The following is a 14,116-nucleotide window of genomic DNA, read 5'->3' as shown; positions in this document are numbered from 1 at the left end:
CCAGCGTCTGTTTCTCCAGCTCCTATGGGCCCAGACACAGCCTTTCACGTGACCCTCGGAGCGACACTTTAGGTAGCGACTCTCTTCTTTTCTTGGACGCGCCACACAGCTTGCAGGATCTTAGTTCCCTGACCAAGGATCGAACCCGGGCCCTCACAATGAGCACACCAGGTCCTAACCACCGGACCTCCGGGGAATTCCCAGGTAGTGACTCTCTTATCCCCATTTTACAGCTGGGGAAACCGAGGCCCAGACATGCTTGCCCACGATCACGTGGCCAGAAGGTGGTTATGCTGGGGTTTGATCTCAAAGGCCACATCGTTACCTCCATCCTATGCTGTGCGTTCATTTAGTGCCCACCCGTGCTGGGCATTACGCTGGGTGTTTGGGATACAGAGAGGAAGTAAGACACAAAATAAAGCAGGCCACAAAGGGGTAAATAGCACCACACATCCCGGTGGGCAGACGAGGGTGGGACAGAGGCCCGGGGAGACTGTGGGTCACACCTGGTTTTGCTCACTGCTGTCTCCAGTACCTGGAATGTAGGAGGTGCTCGATAAATGCTTGTTGACTGACTGCATAAGAAAGAATAGAGAGCTTGATCACGATCCGTCCCCGATGTTGGGAACGGCCAGTATTCTAAGGCTGAAGAGCACCAGTGTCTGAGCACAGAATTACCAGGCGCTGAGCTCCAGCTATCGTTATTCCCGGGCTTCTGTAACCAATGACCACAAACCTGGTGGCTTATAACAGCAGAAATCTATTCTCTATAACGTGGAGCCCGGAAGTCCAAAATCGAGGTGTCACAGGGCCATACCCCCTCCAACGGCTTTAGAGTAGAATCCTTCCTCACCTCTTCCAGCTTCTGGTGGCCCCCGGGGTTCCTTGGCCTGTGGTCACATCACACCGTTCTCCGCCTCGTGGTCATGTGGCCTCCTTCTCTGTGTGTCTGTGTCTTCTTCTCTTTTGTCTCAAAGAGAGACACTTGTCATTGAAGTTAGGCTTCACCCAAGGAATGCAGGATGATCTGATCTCAAGGTCCTTAACTTAATGACCTCTGCAAAGACTCCTTTTCCAAGTAAGTTCACACTCCTGGGTTCTGGGGCTTAGAACCAGGACCTATCTTTTGGGGGGCGGTCACCCACCACTCACCCCACTACAGTCACCAAAGCGTCTTAACAGAAAGTCCTGCATTCTAGATACTGGCTTTTGAGAAAACCACCTTTAGCATTGTTATTTATAATGGCTGCCCCTGGAGTCTTGTTACACATTACGTTTCTATGAAAAATATAAAAGTGCTTTGTAATCAGTGAAGAATTGTGATCAGCCAGAATGTGATGGGCGTAAATGCTTTCCTGAGAAGCAGATGTTTCTGCCAACCCTTTCTTTTGTGTTTATGAGGAACCTCTCCAAAAAAAAAAAAAAAGAAAAGTTCAGAAGCTACATGACTAACTGCCACGAACCCGCCACTCAAAGTTCACAAATGTCCCCACTCGGCCATTCCTGCTTCTGACCCTTTTATTATTATTATTAAAGAAATAAAATGTAGCAAACACAGGTTGAAGCCCCTTCTCACCTCTCCCTAACCCCACACCCTTCCCTCTGTTCCCTAAGGACCATCCTAAGGTTGGAACAGGCATGCTTTCCACCCACATGTTCACATTTTTGCTCTACCCTTAGACGTCCTTAAATAATGCATATTATTTAGTGTGGTTTCATACCATTTAAGTCACTTCGTGTGGTGGCTTCCTTTTTCACTCTGCATGTTTGCCAAAGTCACTGGGTCCGCTGTCCAAATCACCCACCTTGGGCCCATCCATCTCCCGTCACTGAACACCCACCTTGCTTCTCGTTTCCCCCATGATGACGAGGCGCCCGGCACACCTCACACACGTGTGCGGGGTTCCTTGGGGTCATGGTCCACACGCAGAGTTTCCGGGCTCAAGAGGGACCTCCTCAGTGTATGCTGGTGCCCCAGTGGATCTGGAGCTTTCTCCCAACGCTCTTGCTACCACCCTCATACGCCCTGGCGGGGATGCCCCATCTGGTACTCACCTGTTTCCCCAGATGCCAGGATCCCCCTGCACACAGATTCCCAAGGGGTCTGGAGGATAGTTCCTTCTGAGTCACATCCATTCAGCTCGGTTGAGCCTTTTCTCTCCAGAGGGGCTCAAGTCACAGCCCGCTGTGCTGGGAGCGGGGCATGCATCAGGCGGGTGCAGGGAGAGCCCCCAAGTTTCGGGCTCAGGCACTCGAGGTTGGGAGAAGCTCCCTGGAAGCCCGTCCAGCCCCACTGCCCATCCTGTCTCTCTCCGCCGGGCGCCAGTGCGGGGACTGCTAATTGAATTCACCCCTGTGAGAAATGTTAGCAAATTGCAAATGACCTCTTAGACAAATTTAGAAGTCAGGAGTGCGCTAACTAAGCCTCCCTCCTCTGTCATTAGCTTTTATGTTGGATCCACAAACAATTAAAAAATAACCACCAGCCCAGAGGTCCTCTCCTCTAATTAGCTCTAAGAGTCCTGCCAGGGAGAGAGGCTGCACCTCAATTACCGTCCCTTCCTCCAGGCTAGTTAGAAAAGACAAGCTCTCAGGCCAAGGGGGGACAATTAAGAAAAAGGCGGTGGGGGTGAGAGAGGACGAAGGGGGGTGGTGGGCTGCAAGGGTCCCTAGGGACCAGAGCTGATGGTCAGCCCACTCCATAAAGAGGTGCCGGTGGCCACCAGGCTGGAGGGGCCTCTGCAAGGAAGAGGCTCAGAGCTGTAACCCCCAAAGGGTGCCAGGGACCACGTGGCCAGGATCCCCTAGGGGGCGGCGCATGCACCCTCAGAACAAGGCAGATGCCTGGAACCCAGCCCAGGCCTGGCGAGTCAGACGGTCTGATAGTGGGACCCAGGCAGCTCTACTTTCAATGAGGTTTCTGGGTGAATCTTATTCACCCACAAGAGTGAGAATCTCTGGCCTCAACAGGATGAGGGGAGGAGAGACAGTATGAACTGCAGCTTCCGATCTGGGCTGAGGCCTGTGTCTTCTGGCTCTAGGGCAGGACTTCCGTGGGTCCTGGGCACTCTTTCCTGCATGAGCCCTTTCCTCCATAAAAAAAAATAATAATAATTTAAAGTATTTTATGGCTGTGCTGGTATAAAGATGAATATAATCCAGGCTGGATTATTTTTTTTTTCTGATTTTAAAAGGAATTAGAGCATTTTCATGGGTCCCTAGGAGTGTCCTGGGGCCCAGGCACAAGCCTCCTGGGCCCAATGGGCAAGTGACCTCCAGTTTTCCCCTTCAGGCCTTATCACCCCTTCCCTCCTCCAAGGGAGTCTCCTCTCTTCTCCCACCCCTCCCCGCCCCTCCCAACGCCCCCTTTCTGGGGGGAGCATAGATGAAGGCCGAGAGCAGATGAACACCTGGCCTTGAAGCCTGAAGGCTCCAGACTCAACATAGCGCTCTCCTTCTCCCGTGTTGACCTTGAGCTCATACATACCGTCTCTGTGGGCCTCCATTTCTCCATCTGTAAGTGGGACCAATACTACTATCTCCTGCTATGTCAGAAAAAAATGGTCAGTAGGGAGTTCTTTGAGGCTTTGGGAAGGAAGAGAGGTACCAAGCATTTTGTTATTTAAGTGCTGTGGAGCTGGAGTTACACCATCACATGTCTGCAGAGGCCTGGCAGGTCAAAGGGCGAAGCCAGCCCTGTGTGAGGCAATAGGGAGCAGTGGGGACTGCATCAAACTCAAGGTCGAAGGGTGGCAGCTCCAGCCAGTTATTGACAGTTGGGAATGTGGGCCCAGTGTTACCAGATGATCTAAGGCCTCATTAAGGAAAGCCAGCCACTGGGATTTTTATGTGAGTTCTTCTGATTTAAAAATGTATATATTGTGTACAAGAATTTTTAAATGCTACAGACCAAACTAAGAATGTCTTCTATTTGCAACGCCGTTAGGGCAGTATTGCCAGATATGGACCCTGAGCAAGTTATTTTGTCTCATTGAACTCTTTATCAGTAGTTCAATAGCAATGTCAGTCGTTCTTTATCAATCAGTTTCTTTATCAATAAGATGGGGGATGACATAATAATAGTTCCTCTCCGGTAGAGTTATTTTAAGGATGAAAAGAAAGCGTCCCAGGCCCATGGGTGCAGAGTAGGAGGGAGGTAGGCGAGGTTAGGAAGCATCCTTGAGGTGACGGAGCTGTTCTGTCTCTTGACTGTGGTGGTGAGTCTTCAGACCTACACATGGGATGAAATTGCATAAAAGCAAATACACCAGTGAGTATGAGTCACTTTGGTGGCATCTAAAAATGGGTGGCTTATTCCATATCAATATCCTGGCTTTGATTTTGTTCTTTAGTCTTACCAGATGTCACCACTGGGGGAAACGGGGTAAGGGGTACACGGGGGTCTCTCTGTATTTTGTTTTTTATCCCCCCTCCCTCTCTCTGTATTATTCCTTACAACTGCATGTGAATCTCCAGTGACCTCAATAAAAATTTCAATTGCAAAAAGAAAGAAGGAAATAAGTCTTTGGTAGCCTGTGGGCAATGTTAGCCACAATCACTTATTACTAGAAACAGTGGTGCTATTTTAGGCACAAGCAAAGTTTTTTGTTTTTTTTTTTTTGCGGTACGCGGGCCTCTCACTGTTGTGGCCTCTCCTGTCGCGGAGCACAGGCTCCGGACGCGCAGGCTCAGCGGCCATGGCTCACGGGCCCAGCCGCTCCATGGCATGTGGGATCTTCCCGGACCGGGGCATGAACCCGTGTCCCCTGCATGGGCAGGCGGACTCTCAACCACTGCGCCACCAGGGAAGCCCTAGGCACAAGCAAAGTGCTCGGTCACGGTCACTCAGATCACCCGCCCACAGATGGGCCTGTTCGGGAAGCCTCAGGTGGAGCGGAGAAGGGAGGCTCCTGGAGCCCTGGGGCTCACTGCTCGGTGCCGTCCGAGCACGCGTCTGACTTGGAGAAACACCTCCAGCAGATGGGAGAGAAGCTGGGTCTCCTTAGATGGTGCCACTGTCGGCTGTCCCTTGTGGGTTGGGTTCTGATTTAGAGCAGCCCAGAGAAGCCCAGCCCTCCAGCCTCTCCCCTCCTCCAAAAGCAGACCCCGCAACGGTCTACAGCGTGTTCTGAACTTCACACCCAACCGAGGACGTGCGGCCCGTCCCGGAGGCCACCATCCACTCCTGAGCCCTCGAGGCTGTGCCGGCGTTGGGACCAGGGCCTCTTCCACCCCCCGGGAGCAGCAGACCGCTGGCACATTAGAGATGGATTTTAATTTTATTTTAACAAAATAGCTGTCTCCACTGGAAGAAGCATCAAGCGCCAAGTAAGGACCCGTCTTGAGCGGAATCACATTGAACAGACCTCGGTGCTGTCATTGATTTTCCAGGAAGAAAAAAATTGCCTCTGGCTACTAAACCGAATTAGTAGTCACTGATGACCAATTATTTTAGCCCGCTGTGAACGGAGAGCCGCACTAAAATCCGGTTTGTCAGACCCAAGGCTCCCTTCTCAAACACCTTTCAACAAATGTGTACCTAATGTCCCTCAGAAGCTTCCTCCAGCTTCCTCTCTTCCGCCAAGTTCTCCAGCTCCACAAAGTTTTAATGAGCAGCCAAGATGAAGGTGGGTTTGCCATGAAAGGGGCCCCCTCTAATCCACAGAGCCCTCCTTGGCAGAGAGGAACCGATTCTGCAAATCAGAGCTGTCAGCCCTCGCCGCCCCCTGCACGCGCAAAGTGTCAGCCTAATGTTTGCAAATGATAATTTCCATTTCCCTTGCTTGTCCCCAGCTACCTTCATCGGAGATCAACCCCTGGTCTGGGGTTATCAATCACGAAGCAGCAGAAGATGGATTGGATGGAACTAATTTGAAGTTTCTTGCAGGCCAACCCCGAGTAGGAGCTGTTCGCATTTCATTTTATTCCCCATTTTCCGCTCTATCAGACTGAGGTGTTTTTTTTTTTTTTTGCGGTACGCGGGCCCCTCACTGTTGTGGCCTCTCCCATTGCAGAGCACAGGCTCCGGACGCGCAGGTTCAGCGGCCATGGCTCACGGGCCCAGCCGCTCTGCGGCATGTGGGATCCTCCCGGACCGGGGCACGAACCCGTGTCCCCTGTATCGGCAGGCGGACTCTCAACCACTGCGCCACCAGGGAAGCCCTCAGACTGAGTTCTGACACGGTTTCGTTGTCAGTGGGAATGTTAGGGCGGTGAGGATCTTTTCCGAGAGGTTCCTGCCGAGTTATCAGCAAATAATTTGTCGAAGCCCTCGGCGGTGGCCTCGCCGGCCCGGGTCACTCAGAGCTGCCGTGGGGGTCACTGAGTGCACAGCCTAACTGTCGGGACCTGCATCTTTAGAGCCGGGGAAGCTGGATGGGGACCCTGGCTCTGTCGCCTGGCCCGCTCCATGATCCGTGAGCAAACTGCGGGCCAGTTGCTTGACTGCTCTGCGTTGTCAGTTTCCACATCTGAAGGCAGAGTTGTTCACCCTCACTTTCAAGGTTATGGAAGCATCAGGGAGATGGCAGTTGGAGTGCTGCGAGTGGGCTTGGTGTAGTAAGTGCTCATTTAAAAACTGGGAGGCATTTTTGAATGGCTCTTATTCTCCAATGGCCCTCAGGCGGTCTAGGGCTGTGAGGCGTGGTGACCGCTAGGCCTGATTCCCATCTTTGTTCACGCCCCGCCTTCTGTCTGGGTTCCCCTTGCTTCATTTCTCAGCTCAGTCCCCTTCTGCTCATCCCCAAAGACCCATCAAAAGGCTCAGAGGGGACTTTGCTTGTTCCACGCCTTTGCTCAATTCACTGGCTCTCTCCTCTGAGTTCCAATGGCCGCGTCTACACTGACAATTAGCCCTCTGCTCTGCAGGGGTGCAGGGCTGCAGGATGGATATGCTCAAGGGCTTCCCAGGCAAATGCAATATGTCACCCACGGGCTGTGTGGTCTTGGGCAAGACAGTGAACTTTTCTGGGCCTCAGATTTTTCATCTGTGAAAAGAGGGTATTAGTATCTGTCTCTAGGTTAGTGTCCTAAGGATACAGGTAGCAGGAAGAAGTGTGAGCTGTGATGATTATTGGTGTTTCTGCTGCGTGCCCTGCGACCCCAGGGTGCACACAGCACGTCCCCATGAGCATGTCCCCACACCTCGTAAAACCTGGCCCATCACAGCGAGCTGGTTATTGCTCCTGGGTGGGCCAGATGGATGGACGGACAGATGAGTAAGTGAGCACAGAGTTGAGATCCCATCCACAAGATGTGTAGCTCATCTGCTGTGTCTTTCCTCCCTCTGGAGTGGCCTTGTATCCTCACATCCTGTTCCCTTCCTTTCCACTAATTTATGCCACCACCCCCAGCAACAGTTCCAAAGTGTGGCTGTCATCACGCCCTCCCTCCTCCCTCGCTCAGAAACCATCCATGGCTCCCTAGTACCTTCGTGAAGACCTTCCTCCATGATGACTCCTGCCTGGGCTATTTTGACCTCAATCTGTCTCCTTAGTTCTTTTTTTTAAAAAAACAACTTTACTGAGGTATAATTTATAGATAATGAAATGGTCCATGTAAAAAAATTTTTTTCATAAATGTATTTATTTTATTTATTTATTTTTGGCTGCGTTGGGTCTTCGTTGCTGCGCGCGGGCTTTCTCTAGTTGCAGCCAGCAGGGGCTACTCTTCGTCGCGGTGCGCGGGCTTCTCATTGCGGTGGCTTCTCTTGTTGCAGAGCACAGGCTCCAGGCACATGGGCTTCAGTAGTTGTGGCGTATGGGCTCAGTAGTTGTGGCGCACGGGCTTAGTTTTTCCACGGCATGTGGGATGTTCCCACACTAGGGCTCGAACCTGTGTCCCCTGAATTGGCAGGCGGATTCTTAACCACTGAGGCACCAGGGAAGTCCCGGTCCATGTAAAATTTGATGAGTCTTGACAAATTTATACACCTGGGTATCCATTGAAGAACTCCTGTCTAGCCTTCTTCTCTGCTGCACAACTCCTCTAATTCATCTTTGGGAAGGGGCCACTGCCCCTGCATCACCTGTCCTGACTGTGCCCTCTGTTTCCGGGGGGGTGGGTTGGGGGGTAAGGAATTGCCACTGTTGCCCCTTTCAGGATCCAGGATCCTCTCTGACACACTTGCTTCAATAACTGAGCCCCTATGATGGAGAGAGGAATCAGGGGTCCATGGCTTGGCCTCAGTGCCTGGACCCTTTCTGCAGGGCTCAGGGCCACCCCTGTCCCATCACTGGGCTCTGCAAGGAAAAGCTCGTTTCTGCCAAAGGCCCCCTCTTGGGCGTTGCAGTTGAGGAGGTCAGTGTCCTCAGGAAAGGGGTCTTTAAAGGTTTCCAGGGCCACTCAGCATTTTTACAAAGTGCAGACTGTCTAAGCCGGGCTGCACAGTGAACAGTCCAGCCACAATCCCTGTCCCATGGAGCTCAGAGCCTAATGGGAAAGGCAGACACTGAATTGATTAGTTGATCGCTGTAAATATCAAAAAAAATACCTTCCCAAGTGTAAACAGCAGCAGGGGAGGCGTAGTCGACAGAGCTAAGGGAGGCCTCTGGGTGGGACCACGGGATGGGGAGGGGGCCTCTCCTTTAGGCCAACCCCCGAAGTATGGGACGGAGTGACCGGGGAAGGTGAGGGGGCTCCCGGGAGGACACGGGTGCAAAGACGGCACCCCAAGGCCAGGGCCTTTGAAAACTGTGCTGGCACCCCAGGGGCAAGGAGAAGCCACCAGTGGGCGTTGAGGTAGACAGCATCGGATGGGCACCGTTGAAAAAGCCTCAGTTCCTATGTGGAGCGGAGGGTCTGGTGAGGGAAGACAGTGTCTGGGAAGGTCTGGGGTCCTACATGAGAGTAGCCAGGCCCCCGGGTTTGGCCTCTGTCTGCGTTGGTTAGCTGGCAGCCCCTTGAGCCCTTTTGGAAATGGATTCACATTCTCTTGGCCGCAGACAGCGTAGCCTGAGGGGTGGGGGGGTGTCCAGGCTGGGCCACTGAGTGTGCTGTGTGACCCTGGGCCAGCCATTTGACCTCTCTGGGCTTCGGCCTCCCCACTCCCACTTTTCCCATCTAATTTAGTGAGGATAAATAATTCAGATCTTCTGAGTGGACCCCCTCCGGCTCCTCCAAAGAAAGCTGCAGGTCGGACGGCTGTAATTGTGACCGCAGGGGCTTTCGTCCTGTGGCAAACTCATTCATTTTAGGCTGGAAAAAATACCTTTTTTCTATTATAAAGAACTACGTTTTCTTGAAAAAAAAAAAAAAAAAAAACCCCAAATGATAAAAAACCTTGGACATGTTTTAAGGTAGCAGCAAAAAATAGTTGTAGAAGAAAACAAGAAAAATGTTTCCTAACGATGCAAGGGTCTTTAGGACCCCCGAAGGGTTGAGTATACAGAAAACGCTGAAATTCCCCGGCTTGGGCCAGTGGGGACTAGAAGGCCTGGCCACCGTCGGCTGCTTGAGGTGAAAAGGATGAAAAACAAAGAGCCCGGCCGGTTCTGGTGTGAGGTCAGCAGAGCTGTGCATGGTGGGGTGGCACGGGGATGGAGGCAGTGAGCTGGCATCCTGACACTGATTCAGACCCAGATCCGTCACCGCCATCACTGACTGTGGCCGAGTCATGTGACCTCTCAGGTGTAGGTTTCTTGTTTTGCTCTATTTGCTGCGAAAGAGTCCCATAAAACCAGTAAGTAGACTGGAGGGGGAGGGGCCCCTCACCCCACCTACCATGTCTGCCCCCTTCCCCCAGCACCGTCCTCTGAGGGCTTCCTTCCAGTCATCTTTCCATCCTTCACACCTGTGTCGATGCCCTTACACGGGCGTGGCTGTTTCTCCCCACCTTCTTCTTTTCATACTTGACCTAGGTCTTGAAGATGTTCCTGGGTTATTACACATATGGCCGCTTCATTCTTTCTGGTAGCTATATAATATTTCCTGACAAATGGGAGCAAGTGGGAGGGGCGGGGGAATCAGGAACGTGAGTGTCCTGGCCTTGTTCAAACCTGCTCTGAGGCTCGACTGCTTTCCCAGCCCCTTTCCCGGGTGAAGTCTCAGGCATCCATGGCTTCCCTGCTCACTTCCAGTTACAAAAGGCCATCCGTGTGCACTAGTTAATATGTCCAGTCTAGTGTAATCATCAAAAGTTGCAGCTTCACCGGGGGGACAGTTTCTTTCCTTCCTGCTTTGGGAGCTCAGTGGTAAGGGGCAGGGGGTGAGCTGCTCTCTGGGGCCCTTCCCTCAGCTCCCACACTCCTCGGCTGGAGGGTGGGTGGAGGGCGTTACGATAGGCCCTTCTGGTATTAGTACATTGCCCAATGTGATCTGGTAATATTTCACTTAGTATTTTTTCATTTGCTCTTCTTTTTTTTTTTTTTTATAAATTTATTTTTATTTTTGGCTGCATTGGGTCTTTGTTGCTGCCCGCAGGCTTTCTCTAGTTGCGGTGAGCGGGGGCTACTCTTTGATGTGGTGCACGGGCTTCTCATTGCGGTGGCTTCTCTTGTTGCAGAGCACGGGCTCTAGGCGTGCGGGCTTCAGTAGTTGTGGCACGCAGCCTCGGTAATTGTGGCGCACGGGCTCGGTAGTTGTGGCACACGGGCTTAGTTGCTCCACGGCATGTGGGATCTTCCCAGACCAGGGCTCGAACCCATGTCTCCTGCATTGGCAGGCAGATTCTTAACCACTGCACCACCAGGGAAGGCCTTCATTTGCTCTTCTAAGTGAGACTGACCAAGACATTCTCCTTGTCTCAGTTTGGGATCATAACATGATGTGGGAAGATTTTTTTTCTTTTTTCTTTTTAACTTTTTATTTTGTATTGGAGTGTAGTTGATTAACAATGTTGTGATAGTTTCAGGTGTGCAGCAAAGTGATTCAATTATACATGTAACTATTCTTTTTCAAATCCTTTTCTCATTTCGGTTGTTACATAATATTGAGCAGAGTTCCCTGTGCTATACAGTAGGTCCTCGTTGGTTATCTATTTTAAGTGGGAAGCTTTTTTATAAAAAGTTCTGGAAAGTCCTGGAATACTGTTCTCAGCAAGGTTGGGAGGGTACATGTGTGAACATACCCGGGCCTGGTACCCGTGGCTCTATTAACATTTTCTATAAGCACTTCAGTCAACTTTGATCGTTTATATTTTCCTGGACAAATCACCCATTTTGTTTTGGTTTCACACTATTAGCACAAAGTTATACCTCATACTCTCTTATGATTAAAAGGAACATCTTACCTGCTCTCAAGGGCAGCTCCACGTTCCGTGGCACCAGGCGCGTATTCAAGTTTGGGGGTTCCCTTTAAGAAAAACAAGTTCAAAATCATGCATACAAATTTAGGCATAAAACGGAATACTTAAGTAGAATGAGAAAAGAAATCAGAACAAATTAAAATTTTAAACTAGCTGACAAATGTCGTAAACCACAAAATCCAGAAAAATAACACATTTTAAAAGGATTAATTGCCTGTCACACCCCATATGCATTTTTTCCCTACATTTTTTGGCTCCATACTCTTTGATCACCTCTTTGTATGACAGTAATTTTGTAATATTTTTTCCATAAAGTAGAAAGACAGTTTAGGCTTTCCTCTAGCATGCTTGATTGCATTTTGAAAAAATATTTTACTTTGAAATGATTACAGATTCCCAGGAAGTTGTAAAAACAGTACAGAGTGATCCCGTTGACTCTTTACCCATTATCCCCAATGATAAAATCTTACATAATTATAGTGCAGTATCAAAACTGAAAGATGGATGTTGGTACAATACACAGACTGCATTCAGCTTTCACCAGCTGTTTTTGGTAGCACCACGCGGCTTGAGGGATCTTAGTTCCCTGACCAGGGACTGAACCCGTGCCCTGGGCAGTGAAAGTGCTGAGTCCTAACCACCAGACGGCCAGGAAATTCCCCAGACTTCACCGGTTTTACATGCACTCCTTTGTGTAATTAGTGTCCACGCATTCTATCACGTGTATATTTGTGGAACAATCATACAGAACCGTTCTATCACCTCAAAGACCCCCACCCCCACCCCATACACTCACATAGTGACCCTTCTCCCGAATCCCTGGAACATTCCAAGAATGGTATACACATGGAATCATACAGTATGTGACCTTGTGAAACTGTCTTTTTCACTCAGCATAATGGCCTTGACATCATCCAAGTCTTTGCTGTATCCATCGTCCATTCCTTTTTACTATTGAGTAGTATTCCGTAGTATGCATGGACCACAGTTTAACTACTCACACATTGGAAGACATTTTGGCTGTTCCCACTTTGGAAATATTACAAATATTCCAGCCATGAACATTGGTGTATAGGTGTCTGTGTAGACGTAAGTTCCCACGTCTCTGGAATAAATGCCCAGGAGCGCAATTGCTGGGCCCATATGGTAGGTGTATGTTTGGTTTTCTAGGAAACCAGACAAACCATTTTCCAGAGCAGCTACACCATTTTACACTCCCACCAGCCATGTATAAGAGGTTTAGTTTCTCTGGATCCTTGCTCTGGCACTGTCACTATGTATTTCTTATTTTAGCTGTGCTAAGAGGTGTGTAGTGACATGACAGTATGCTCTTAATTTTCATTTCTCCAATGGCTAGGGATGTTGACTATTTTTTCATGTATTTATTTGCCACCCATATACCTTCTCTGATGAAATGTCTCTTCATGTTTTGCCTCTTTTCTAATACAATTGTTTGTGTTTATTTCTTTTACTGTTGAGTTTTGAGCGTTCTTTACATAGTCTAGATTTGCCAGATACATGGTTTGCAAATATTTCCTCCTAGTCATGGTTTATCTTTTCATCTTCTCAAGAGACTCTTTCACAGAGCAAGAGTCCTTAATTTAGAGGAAGTTCAATTTATCTTTTTTTTTCCTCTCCTGGATCCTGCTTTTGGTGTCAAGTCTAGGAACTCATCACCTAGCCTAGCCCTAGGTCTCAAAGATTTTCTCCTATGTTTTCTTCTAAAAGTTTCACAGTTTTACATTTAAATCTATGCTCCATTTTGAGTTAATTCTTGTATAAAGTACGAGACTTGGGTCAAGAGGTTCTTGTTTGTTTTTGGTTTTGTCCATGATGTCCAATTGTTCCAGCACCATTTGTTGAAAAGGCTATCCTTCCTCTCCACTGGATTACAATTTCCGTCAATTTACTCTCTTAAATTTCTTACAACTCATATATAGCCTGATTTATAATACCCTGAATTATGAAATGTATATTTCCTAAAATTTTGCCTAATCTTTCTTTCTCTGGCTCCTTCCCTCCCTCTCTTCCCCTTGGTTTCAACAAAGCATAATTACTGAGAGCAGCGCCATGTCAGTCCACATCCCACAGAAACCATGCCTGCTGGCATTGGTATTCAATGACCAAGACCAGTTATAAACCCATGACAAATGAACAGGAGAGCTTCTGCTTATGAGGGTACCTGGCAAGGGCCGTCTGAGGATGGACGGGTCAGGGAAAAGCCCTCTGAGGAGGTGACCAAACAGCTGAGACCTGAAGGCAAAGGAGATGCTGAGTGTCAGGGAGGAGTCTGGGGAGGGAAGGGCTTTGCCGGCCGTAGCCCGGCATCTGGGTTGAGTCTAAGAAATGGGAGGCTGTCAAGGGCATTTTAAGCAAGGGATGCTGTGATACACTTTACGTCCTGGGTTTTCCCCATGTCAGACAAGCCTCTCCACCTTTTTATCTGATTTAATGAGCCTGAGCAGAAATGGGCAAAACCCGCTGGACCTCCGTCAGCCAGTCAGGGCTTAGGCTGTTGTAACTTACAAGGTTTGTCAGCTCTTCTGCTCTGAGCACCACCCCCCCCGACCCCGCCCACCTCTTCCCAGTAATAAGAACTGCTGGCTGGAGCAGGACACAAAGATGGTCAGCGAGGCTGCAGGAGGGCTGCGAGGGTGGGTTCGCGGTGATGTGGGCAGTGGGGGCTGCTGGGAAAATAGCTTTTCTGTTGTGAATGGCCTCTTGGGGTAGATCTTGCAAGATTACGCATCTCGTGTCATTAGAAAGCATGGCTATAAATTAGGCTGCTCAGAAGCATGGGGTGTGTAATAATTAAGTAATAAAAGTCACCACAGGGGTAAGGGAACAGGAAAACAAAGAGCCACTGTCTGTAGA

Source organism: Aethalodelphis obliquidens, unplaced genomic scaffold (genome assembly GCF_003676395.1).
Source record: "Aethalodelphis obliquidens isolate GAN/ISIS:26980383/991018 unplaced genomic scaffold, ASM367639v1 scaffold7, whole genome shotgun sequence".
Taxonomy (NCBI): domain Eukaryota; kingdom Metazoa; phylum Chordata; class Mammalia; order Artiodactyla; family Delphinidae; genus Aethalodelphis; species Aethalodelphis obliquidens.
This window is presented reverse-complemented; position numbering follows the sequence as displayed.